Consider the following 10,515-nt stretch of genomic DNA (forward strand, 5'->3'; position numbering starts at 1 on the left):
CAATTTATAAGCTACTACTGTGTGTTTAAATTGAATATGCTGCTGGTGTTAGTGCAAGGTCAAGTGTATGAGTCCCTGAATCATCTTGCTTACTGTACTCAGTGCAAGGCTGTCGTAGTGCTGGGCAGCTCCCAGGTCGGACTGCATGTAACCAGTCTTGCTCTCTAACTATACTCCCCCAGGTTGTTGCTGCAATTTAAGCATTTTTGCCTGCTGAAGAAAAGTTTAAAATGTTTTATGTATTGTTTAAGATGAAACTGCTACAAACTGCTCAGGTTTGTCAAAATCAAAATTCAGTTTGGAAGAAACCAGAAAATAATAAATATTCAGTTTTAAAGAAATAAAAAAACAAAAACTTTGCAAAAACGGTCCACAACTCTGTCTGTGTTGTAGTTCGACTGCAGTTCATCTTTCATGTGCACAAGCAAACACAGGAGTCCAGACAGACACAAGCACAAACATGCATGCACCAACACTTTCTCACGCATACTCATGTTGCATAAACTTTATTTGCAATCACACGCTTAAGTAAGAGCAATCCTTATTGCTATTTATGAAATGTTGAATGGGTACTTAAACTATATTTCGTAATGGAATTTGAAAGTCTTGGCATATATCAGATCATTTGTTTCTGAAATCCCCAAGAGATCCCGAAGGGCGCCTGCTCAGTGTAACTTTTACTCTGAAACAACTCTTAAAGCTTTGGGCTCTATGCCAGCTCCTGTAACCTTGCTGTTTGCTATCACAGACCAACAGCATATAGTTTGAGGTATAGATGTCAGGAATGGTAGAGTAAAAATAATGTGCTTATCAGGGTCTAATTTGGCAATTCTTGGGGCGGGGGGTTTCCTGAATAGTTTTGGGCTCGTGACAGTCGTAGACTTCCTCTATTAGCCAACTTTCCTTATCTGTTCAAGTTTATTCACTATGTGAAACACCTGACAGAGAATTTAACTCGGACCGCTGTCAGTCTGTCTGAGCCCAACCAATAGTCCATTTTTTGAGGGTGAACATTTTATTAGAGAATTTGAAGTTGTAAGTGCCGTTTGGTGGACAAACTATGTAATGAAGACACTGTTTCCAAATTACTTACTGCAATCTCTTACTACTTTTCACTATTACCAGTTTCTAATTGGCCAACATTTACTTTGCTACAGATCTGCGATTCGGTAATGTTGGCCTATATACTGTCAGGGCCAATTTAATGGTCTGGATCTACTGTCTATGTGTCTGTTTGTCTATCTGTTGTATCAATTCAACTCAATTCAATTCAATGGCATGAAAGTTTTAAGAAACTCCAATATACAATTTGTCCAAATATTTGGAAAAAATAACAAGAACATTAACTATTGTTATGCATGGATAACTGTGGAGGAAATTGTTTCAGTTGAATTTTTCAGCAGTAATTTGCTTCCACTCAAACCTCAATAGTTTAGGAGAACGCACACACATATATGAACATGTGCTGTGAAACACACACACACAATTCCTTACTCACACATTTAGTGGGATCACTCTAAACTTACTGATACACCCAAAAGGACGCAAACATTTTGTCCCATTCACTCACACACAAAGAGCAATGCAACTCTTTCTTTCATTGACATAAACACATACAGTAGGAGCGCAGAGAGAGAGAGAGAGAGAGAGAGAGAGAGAGAGAGAGAGACCAACCTGGCATAATAATTCATGAGTGCTAATTTATGAAATCCTTGTTTTGCGCTGTAGATTTTCTATTGTACTTCACAAGTGTGTGCTATAGCTGCCCATGCCCACCTGACACCATGCCAACTTGAGCCCTGGCTAATTGAAAAATAAACAGTGCAGATAGACATGGGAGGGGGAGAAACTGTTTAGTGCCATTAGGTTGCTAGGTCTGAAAGCCTCTACACTGTCGCCACATCTGCACAAACAACACTAAACTGGTCGGTACTTTAAGAGGAAACTACTCCCAGGAGAGAAAAAAAACCCTTTTACATGTACCAGAGTGAGGGGCGGCCTAATAAGTAGACATGCAAACACATTTTAAGTGGCAAATAGTCGAGACATGCACAGTAACCTGCCCTGAAGGACAAATTTACTTCCATTTTCTGCTCAGTGGTCAAGACAGGAGGTAAATGTGGTAAATGTTAACGTCAGCATTATTAAATTATGGCCCTTTCACTTCTATCACGACTGTGTAAAATCTGTCTGTTGGCCCTGTCATAACCCTAACCCTTGCAGAAAATAAGTCTGATTGCACTGGAGTCAGTGACAAAATGTATTGATGTATTACATCAGTAAACACTTCCCCAATGAGTTTAAGGCCTTAATCGCTAGTTTCAAATCTTCAATAGTACAGCATGATGTTCATTTCATAAATCATGGTCCCATTTAAAGAAAAATAGACAATAAAGCAGGGCATGCTTTAGAACGTGGCTACCTTCTGATTGACAAGTCACTAACACAGTGCACTGTCCAACAGGATAGAGGCGAATCGTATCCACTGCACTGTGTACATTTTACTAGCTGTGAACTTGTTTTTGGGTGCAGTCTATGTTTTTGCCTCATAACTTTATCCCTTTCACAGTGTGTTTTCAGTTCATCTCTCTAATAAATGCAAGAATCTGTGTGTGTGTGTGTGTGTGTGTTTGTATTTTGATTATGTCAAGAACTGCTCATCCAATCAACCTCACACGTGGCGGGGGTAGTTGCTGTGGACTTAGCATCACAGTTAATGTGAATTAACGTTCCGGATGCATCCGAGCTAGCTAGCACCACCCTCTCGTCCAAATATGGTCACTTCTGGAAAACCAAGATGGCAGCCAAAGCTTCAAAAGTGCAGTCCACAAACCCATGTGTGACGTCCACACAGTCTATGGCTCAAACACGTGTGGCCATGCAGGTAAAGGACTTTCTACCGTACATTCCCCTTTCATTTGTTTAAAATTTGCTGTGTAATGTACAAGTTTCTGTGGTTTACCGTCATTAGTTTTGTTGTACTCCTGTTATTGCTATTATCGTATAAACAGGAATGTCACTGTTTCAGACTCACAAACCCCTGCTTTGATTTGTCTCAGCTTTATATTGTCATTTTTCAATAATAGTATGCACTTACAGTATAGAACATTTTCCTCATCCTAGTCTGTACCTTAACCTCCTTTCTCTTGATCTTACATATGAGATTGCAATTCAAAACATCCAATAAAGTTACAAGCAGTAATCTGGGAGCCAAGAGAAGACGCAGTGAGCAGACATACATCACCAACAAGCACAATGAAGACTTGTCTGCCCTCTGAGACATTTAGCTGATTAATGACAGCTTTCTGTTTGTGTCTTCAGTGACACCTTTGTCACAGTCAAATGCTCTGAAATAAAGGATGTGTGTTAGTAACAGAAATGCAGTAATGTTTAAACTGTTCACACATTTGAATAGGAAAATGATCTTATTACTGTAAACTGTCTTTTAAGAACTCAAGTACATCCTTTTTGTTAAACCTTTCCTGCTCACTGCTGGCTATAATAAACATATAATCTATTGGGTGATAAGTCAAATTCTGTTTATTGGTGTTTTTAACTGACTGATGATTAAACCTCCAAGAATTTGTAATATGTTTCATCATCTTCAAACCAATTTAACGTAAAGTCAGATTCATCACCTTGTGGCTGAATGGCACTTTTGTTTAACTATAACTAACTATAACTTTAACTATAAAACATACAGTTCTGTTTGATTTCTCTGGTTGAAAATGCCTAAACTAAATTTCTGAATCATGATCTACAGTACTCAATGTAAATACTTTTTAAGTTTATTGGTGTGGTGTGACACTCAACGCACTGCTGAAAATGTGCCTATAAATATTCTATAAATTCGACTGTGACCCAAACACTTTGTTTTGGATAAAACTCAGCGGCCAAATGAAAATCTTTGCATATAAACATAGCACAAAAGGGAAGTAGATGGCAGAAGATGGTGTCTGTGTGCCAGTTTTCATTAAAATTGCTGGTAATGGGCTATCTGGTGGAGTAGTGGTTAAGATGCTTATCATACTGTAGTTGCAACATCACATTGGCTGCCATAAAGTGAAAAAAAGGTTCTATGGGCTACTAAACACAAGCCTCTACGCTATCCCAGACTGCTAGACTGCAGTACCACAACCTACCAAAACAATAGGGTGCCAACACACCTTAGGTGCTTGATGTCTTACTTACGCCTTAAGTACTGATATAAATTCTCCCTGGGATGGCCGAGCATCCCCCAACTTCAGTGACGTGCAGCCACTAAAAATAAAGACAACCCATAGAGCATCCAAGGACAGATTACAGGCGGTTGTTGATCTCAGTGTAGTGACGACAAGGGTTCAAATACTACAGGTTCAGCAGGTCAAGTACAGTGGACATTACATAATTATATTGTAAAGTCTGACATTCAGAAGGTAGTGACACAAATGTTGTTAGTGTTCATTACAGAGCAGATGTGTTTCTCTATTTAACACTTGATTGGACATCCAGTAAGTTATCGAGCATCTCTTTTAGCAAGATATGACAGGTCTTCAAAAGCAACATGACGTGGCTGATGAGGCAGATAAACTAACAATGACAATGAAAACAGTACATCATAAGGCGAGAAGAAAACATGTTTTCGCTCATTGGAGTCAGGTGATGTTGAAATGCCCATGGCATCATTCTAATGCCCTCAGCATAAAGCCTAGCACATTTTGCTAAGCCTAAACTAATGGCCTTACAGTCATGATGTGTGTTACAGGTGGGAGTTACATTATACACAGCATCTCTGAGATGTTTTCCAGGCCACCATTAGCTGCAAACATTACCACCTCATTAATTATTTTAGAAATTAAGGGCATAGGCTGTGTTCTGTAATAATTGTCCTTGCCCCGATAGATTTCAGAGGGGACAATTAAAAGTCTGTAAAGTACAATACTGAGGCTCCATTTAACAAGTGGCAGAGGCATGACCTGTGGGTGGTTAAGGGTTATGGCTTGCATTTTGTTAATATTTTGGGATTTCTTGAAAAGTTAATGGCTTTATGCCCACATTTTGTGCACAGTGAACAGTGGAAGCTGAAATGTGAGGCAGTTCCTGGTAATATAAAAATTTGAAGTTATTACCAAACACAACTCTTTCTTCAGTGCGCACCAAAACGAATAATAGAGAGATAGCTAATGGATGAACAGATGGTTGTTAAAACAGCAAGCTTTAATGTGGTTTTCCCTCTCTGAGTGTCTCTTGTACTATACAATACAGACATTTAAATAGCAGAAAATGAAACACGGTTTTCCTTACTAAACACAGGGGATGAATCATCGTGCCATTTACATATAAATTTTATTTCATTTAATACAGAAAGAAGCTACGTAAATCTTTTAGCCTTAGTGTAAAATAAATACTTTGGATTTGATCTTACATTTGTGCATATCACACATTTCAAATTATACATTAAAACATACCAATAACTCCAAGTCTGGAAGTCTGATTTGTTTCCCAAATCTCACAAATTATAACCAGTCCAATTTCAAATGCCTAATAATTATGGAAATAATACAGATGAGCATAAATGAATGATATGCGAGGCCACAAAAGCAGATTCAACTTGCACTAGAGCTTCAAAAAACAAAAAACACCTCTCACCTAGTGTCACTGGACCCTGGCCTGCACACATGCACGACATATGTATATCTTAGCGAGATGGCAGCAAGTATAAATGTATAGCCGAGACCTGATTGGAGTAAACAGTGATTGTAAATGATGAACCCGCTGATAATGAAATTATGGGATGTAAAAAGACAGGCAGTGTGCTCTTACCTTGATATTTTTAGCAGGACAGTCTGCGTTGTCCATGGAGCGTCTGGTCATCTAGTGTCCAAGACGTCACACATCAACGCAGTCGAAACCCAATCACATAAATGACACATGCCTGGGCTTACAGCAGGCCGTATTCTTGCTCTGCCTGGCTTAAGACACAAACACACATACTCAAGCGTGCATGCACCCGCTCACACACATGCTCTCCCCCAAACACACACACACAGAGCTTTAGAAAAGGATCCTTGCCCCTAATCCAAGACTCCTTGATGCATATTTATAAGAGGGCCAAAGAGGAATAGGAGAGGAACACAGATAGAAGTGAAGTGACAAAATTTAGAAAACCAGTAAGGTGAAATATAAACATCATGAAGTGTCTAACTAACCCATTTACAGCCACCTGAAATCTGCTGGCACAAAAGGCACCATGCCAGGTACATGGTGCCTACATGGTGTACTTAGCCTTCATTGTGTGTGTGTTTGCACAAAGAGAAATGTAAGAGATAAAAAAAGAGGGCAGCCTCACCGTCATGTTGACATTAAATTGTAATCACGGTGTCCTCTTTTCTTCTGTCTCAGCCCCCCCCACACACAACGTCCAGTCTCTCCTTCTTGTCAAAAGCCAGCCTGTGTGAGTGTTGAACGTCATTCCAATCAGCATCAGCTGAAGTACTAGGTTAATCCTCGTTGCAACACACACAAATCCACACACTCAAGCATGCACACACACACACACACACACACACACACACACACACACACACACACACACACACACACACACACACACACACACACACCTGAAAAGGGGAAGTAGAGAGGAAATAATGGTAGGGAATAATGAGACCAGGTGTGTGATGAACCGTCCTGTATGGTTCAACGGTGGTTAATTCCTCCTGTCAAACACAAACTGCTGGACATGGAAGCTATCATAAGACTCATTTTTTGACGTCAGGACTTGTAAGCCAGGTTCACAAGTTCACAGCCCTGCTTTGTTCTGAGTCCCACACCTTAAATCATATTCACAATAAGCCTTCACAGGATGCTTTTAAGAGAAAAAAACATGTGAGGGCAGCTATGCAGGCTTTCAGTACTGTAGGCTTATACTGTTTTAACAGGTATGTACAGATTGCACCTTCAGGAACATGGGAAAGGGTTAAATCTGGATCTGATTCAGATATTTAAACCAAATGCAAATAGGATACTCTGTTAAAGTTACTTAAGTAAAAGCGCAACAGTAATTAAAACATACTTAAAAAATACCAACCGTAAAAGCACTCACTATGTAGAATGGTCCATTTCAAAATAATGTATTTCATCAAATTATAATTACTGATGGATTCATGTGTAACCATAACTAATGTTGCAGCTAGTAAAACTGGGGCTAATTGTATTAGCTTATACACTGCTGGATAGTTTAATTCATAACAATACATCAGAATGTATTTGTTAATTTATATTTTGTATTAATAATCTGAATTGCCAAAAAACAACTAGTGACTAAAGCTATCAAATGTAGTGGAGTAATAAGTACAATGTACAAAGTATAAAGCAGCATAAAATGGAAAGTACAAATACCTTTATAGTGTCTTTAAGTACAGTAGGCCTACTTGAGCAAATGCGGTTACTTGGTCACAGACCTTTGCCAGGACGGGCAAAGATCACTTTGTGCAAATATAAAAAAAAGAGATTTTCAGAGAAATAGCCCATAGCATTTGAACACCTTTGTGGAAAAGAAGACACACCTTCTAATGTAAAAGACCAACATATGGACAATACAGATCAATAGATTTAGGGCAGGGTTAGGGTTAGGACACTCCTTTGTCACGCCATGAGCAACACCCATCAAGGAGTTGTTCACCTCGATGATGTATGGATGACCCTGCTGCCTGCAGCTACAGCACAGCGTGGCAGTTTCTGCTTGCACTATTCCTTCTTGCAATATTTAAACCTGCTCCCCTCGAGGAAAAACAAATGCAACGCATTTTCTGTAGTTGCTTGCCAGTTGTGGTCTCCATGGGGCTTTGCTCATGCAAAGCTTTTATGCAGCAGGAAGTATCCGCGTTGAATTAGCAGGAAGATGACACACTAGATGAGTAGATGAAGTCTGGGCATATTGCTGTAGGAAAGCAATTTAAACTTCTACCCTTATTCAGACACCGTTGAGAAATTCAACAACATTTTATTGTACACAATTAAACAAACAAAAAATAATGCGATTGATTGATTGATTGATTGATTGATTGATTCTTCATTTATCCCAAGGGAAATTCAAGAAAATTAGCAGGCATGTAAAAGAGATTTGTAGTAGATTTAACCATGTTGAATCATGACAGGTGTCGGTGCCTCCTCTGTCAGGATTTGCTGTCTGATGTAACTGCTGCTGCGGCTCAGCACTTGAATAGATTTATATTAGCAAAATGTAAAAAGTAAAAGTAATCATTTATTGTAAGTATTCAGTCATAGATATTTTATCATTACATTATCATTCCTGATGCATTAAACACATAACCAGCATTGAACAGTTGAAGTTGGCTGAGGTAGAGCAGGTGTAATGGCTGTCAGATAAGTGTAGTGGAATAGAAGGTATAGTACAATGCACTTAGTTATATTCCACCACTGATTGTCAGCTTGAGGGCATAAACTCATTTGGGACAGAATTGCTGGTACAAAATAATACAATAAGCCAGTGTTACTGATATACTTTAATAATTCAGCAATGCACGGACCATCATCTGTTACCAAACAGATAGCCTGCAATGACAACAAAAATCGAGAAGAAGGTTTATTGTATTTGCAGCCAAGATACAATGTCACTGGGAGTTACCCAACACTGAAATACTCTAAATAGTATATTCATGCATGGTTGCATGCGTACCCAATGGTCCATATCTAAATTCCTTCTATGTGCTGCCCTTTCATGGCTACTGTAATTACTCTGTGTGTAATAGCTTTAAGATAAACCTTTTGATAAAGCAATCAACACCTTTTGACTTTATATAACTTCACAAAGACAAATTTGAAATACTGCTATAAGAAATGATTTCCTTTTGAACATATTGAGGGTCTGGGGATGGTCTAAGGTAGGAAAAAGCAGATAAAGCAAGGAAAAAGGAGAAAGAAGACCAAAAAACAACAAATCAAAACTCGGGCCTGGCCTCTTCATCCACAAGGCCCAACCAGAGATGAGCCTTTTCTATTTTTTCTCCTTGTTAGTTCTTTTTTATTTTTAGGGCAGTATTAATACACCCCACCTCAAAAAAATTATATAACCAGATGATTTGCAAGCTAAATTTTACGGTGTACACTCTCCTCTACATTAAACCAAGATAAAAGAAAATACCTTGCCTCTGAGGAAAGACTTCTGGGAAAGAAATTGTTGGGCATGTTATTAATCAACTTACCAACAGCCAACACTTAAATCTACCATCTATCTAGCTTCTAGCGATAAGATTTTTCAAAACTATTTCTGTCACCATAATTCACATTTCAAAATCCCTGGATTTGTGTTTGTGTAAATCCACTGAGAAGAGTCTCCAACCATAATGTAGACATGTTGACAGGATGGATGGATGAAAACTGAAAGAAAATGTACACACATTTACAGTATCTCACAAAAGTGAGTACACTCCTCACATTTTTTTAAATATTTGATTATAACTTTTCATGTGACAACATTCAAGAAATAACACTTTGCTACAATGTAAAGTAGTGAGTGTGCAGCTTGTATAACAGTGTAAATTTGTCCCCTCAAAATAACACATCACACAGCCATTAATGTCCAAACCGCCGGCAACATAAGTGAACCCCTTAGTAGAAATGTCCAAACTGGGCCTGAAGTGTCATTATTTTTTTATGGCCACCATTATTTTCCAGCACTACCTTAACCCTCTAGTGCATGGAGTTCACCAGAGCTTCACAGGTTAACATTGGAGTCCTCTTGCACTCTTCCATAACGACATCACAGAGCTGGTGGAGGTTAGAGACCTTGTGCTCCTCCACCTTCCGTTTGAGGATGCCCCACAGATGCTCAATAGGGTTTCGGTCTGAAGACATGCTTGGCCAGTCCATCACCTTTACCCTCAGCTTCTTCAGCAAGGCAGTGGTCGTCTTGGAGGTGTGTTTGGGGTCTTTATCATGTTGGAATACTGCCCTGCGGCCCAGTCTCCAAAGGGAGGGGATCATGCTCTGCTTCAGTATGTCACAGTACAGGATGGCATTCATGGTTCCCTCAATGAACTGTAGCTTCCCAGTGCCGGCAGCTCTCATGCAGCCCCAGAACACCTGGTTGCCACCACATATGCTTGACACCATCTGAACCAAATTTCTCTTGGTCTCACCAGAGCACTGGAAATGGTTCCAATAATCCATGTTGTTGTGAGAATGAGAAAAGTGTGAAGAAAAGGACACTGGAAGCCACTGGTTCTGGTTCTTGAGAGGCCTTCGTAGTAACAGTAACATGATTTGCCTGTGCTTTAACTGATGGCCTGATGAGGTAAGCTGCAGATAAAGGCAAAAAAATAGAGTGCCAGGCACAGGAGGTAATAAGGGGAGAAGCTGACAAAATAAGAATGATGTGTAATAGTATGTAGGAGTTAACACAGTGGGCTTATCCTCTGTGTTTATACGATTATTCTAATGCTAATTCATCTCCGACATACAGTGTAATGTTACAAGAAAGAGTAGTTATTGAAATTGCTATAAAATTAAGCC

The 10,515-nt window shown here is 39.2% G+C and overlaps 1 long non-coding RNA gene across 1 annotated transcript; it reads right to left on the bottom strand.

Annotated features, from left to right (window-relative positions):
• Window positions 1–5,308: 5,308 nt before the first annotated feature.
• Window positions 5,309–6,424, bottom strand: LOC119883079. Its single transcript, XR_005440584.1, has 2 exons — window positions 5,803–6,424; window positions 5,309–5,716 (listed from the first exon to the last, which is right to left on the bottom strand). It is a non-coding gene; the product is annotated as an uncharacterized LOC119883079 (long non-coding RNA).
• Between the last annotated feature and the right edge of the window lie 4,091 nt (window positions 6,425–10,515).

Source organism: Micropterus salmoides, unplaced genomic scaffold, assembly GCF_014851395.1.
Source record: "Micropterus salmoides isolate LMB-PRFRI ecotype aquatic unplaced genomic scaffold, ASM1485139v1 Ms_hic_scaffold_3, whole genome shotgun sequence".
Classification (NCBI taxonomy): domain Eukaryota; kingdom Metazoa; phylum Chordata; class Actinopteri; order Centrarchiformes; family Centrarchidae; genus Micropterus; species Micropterus salmoides.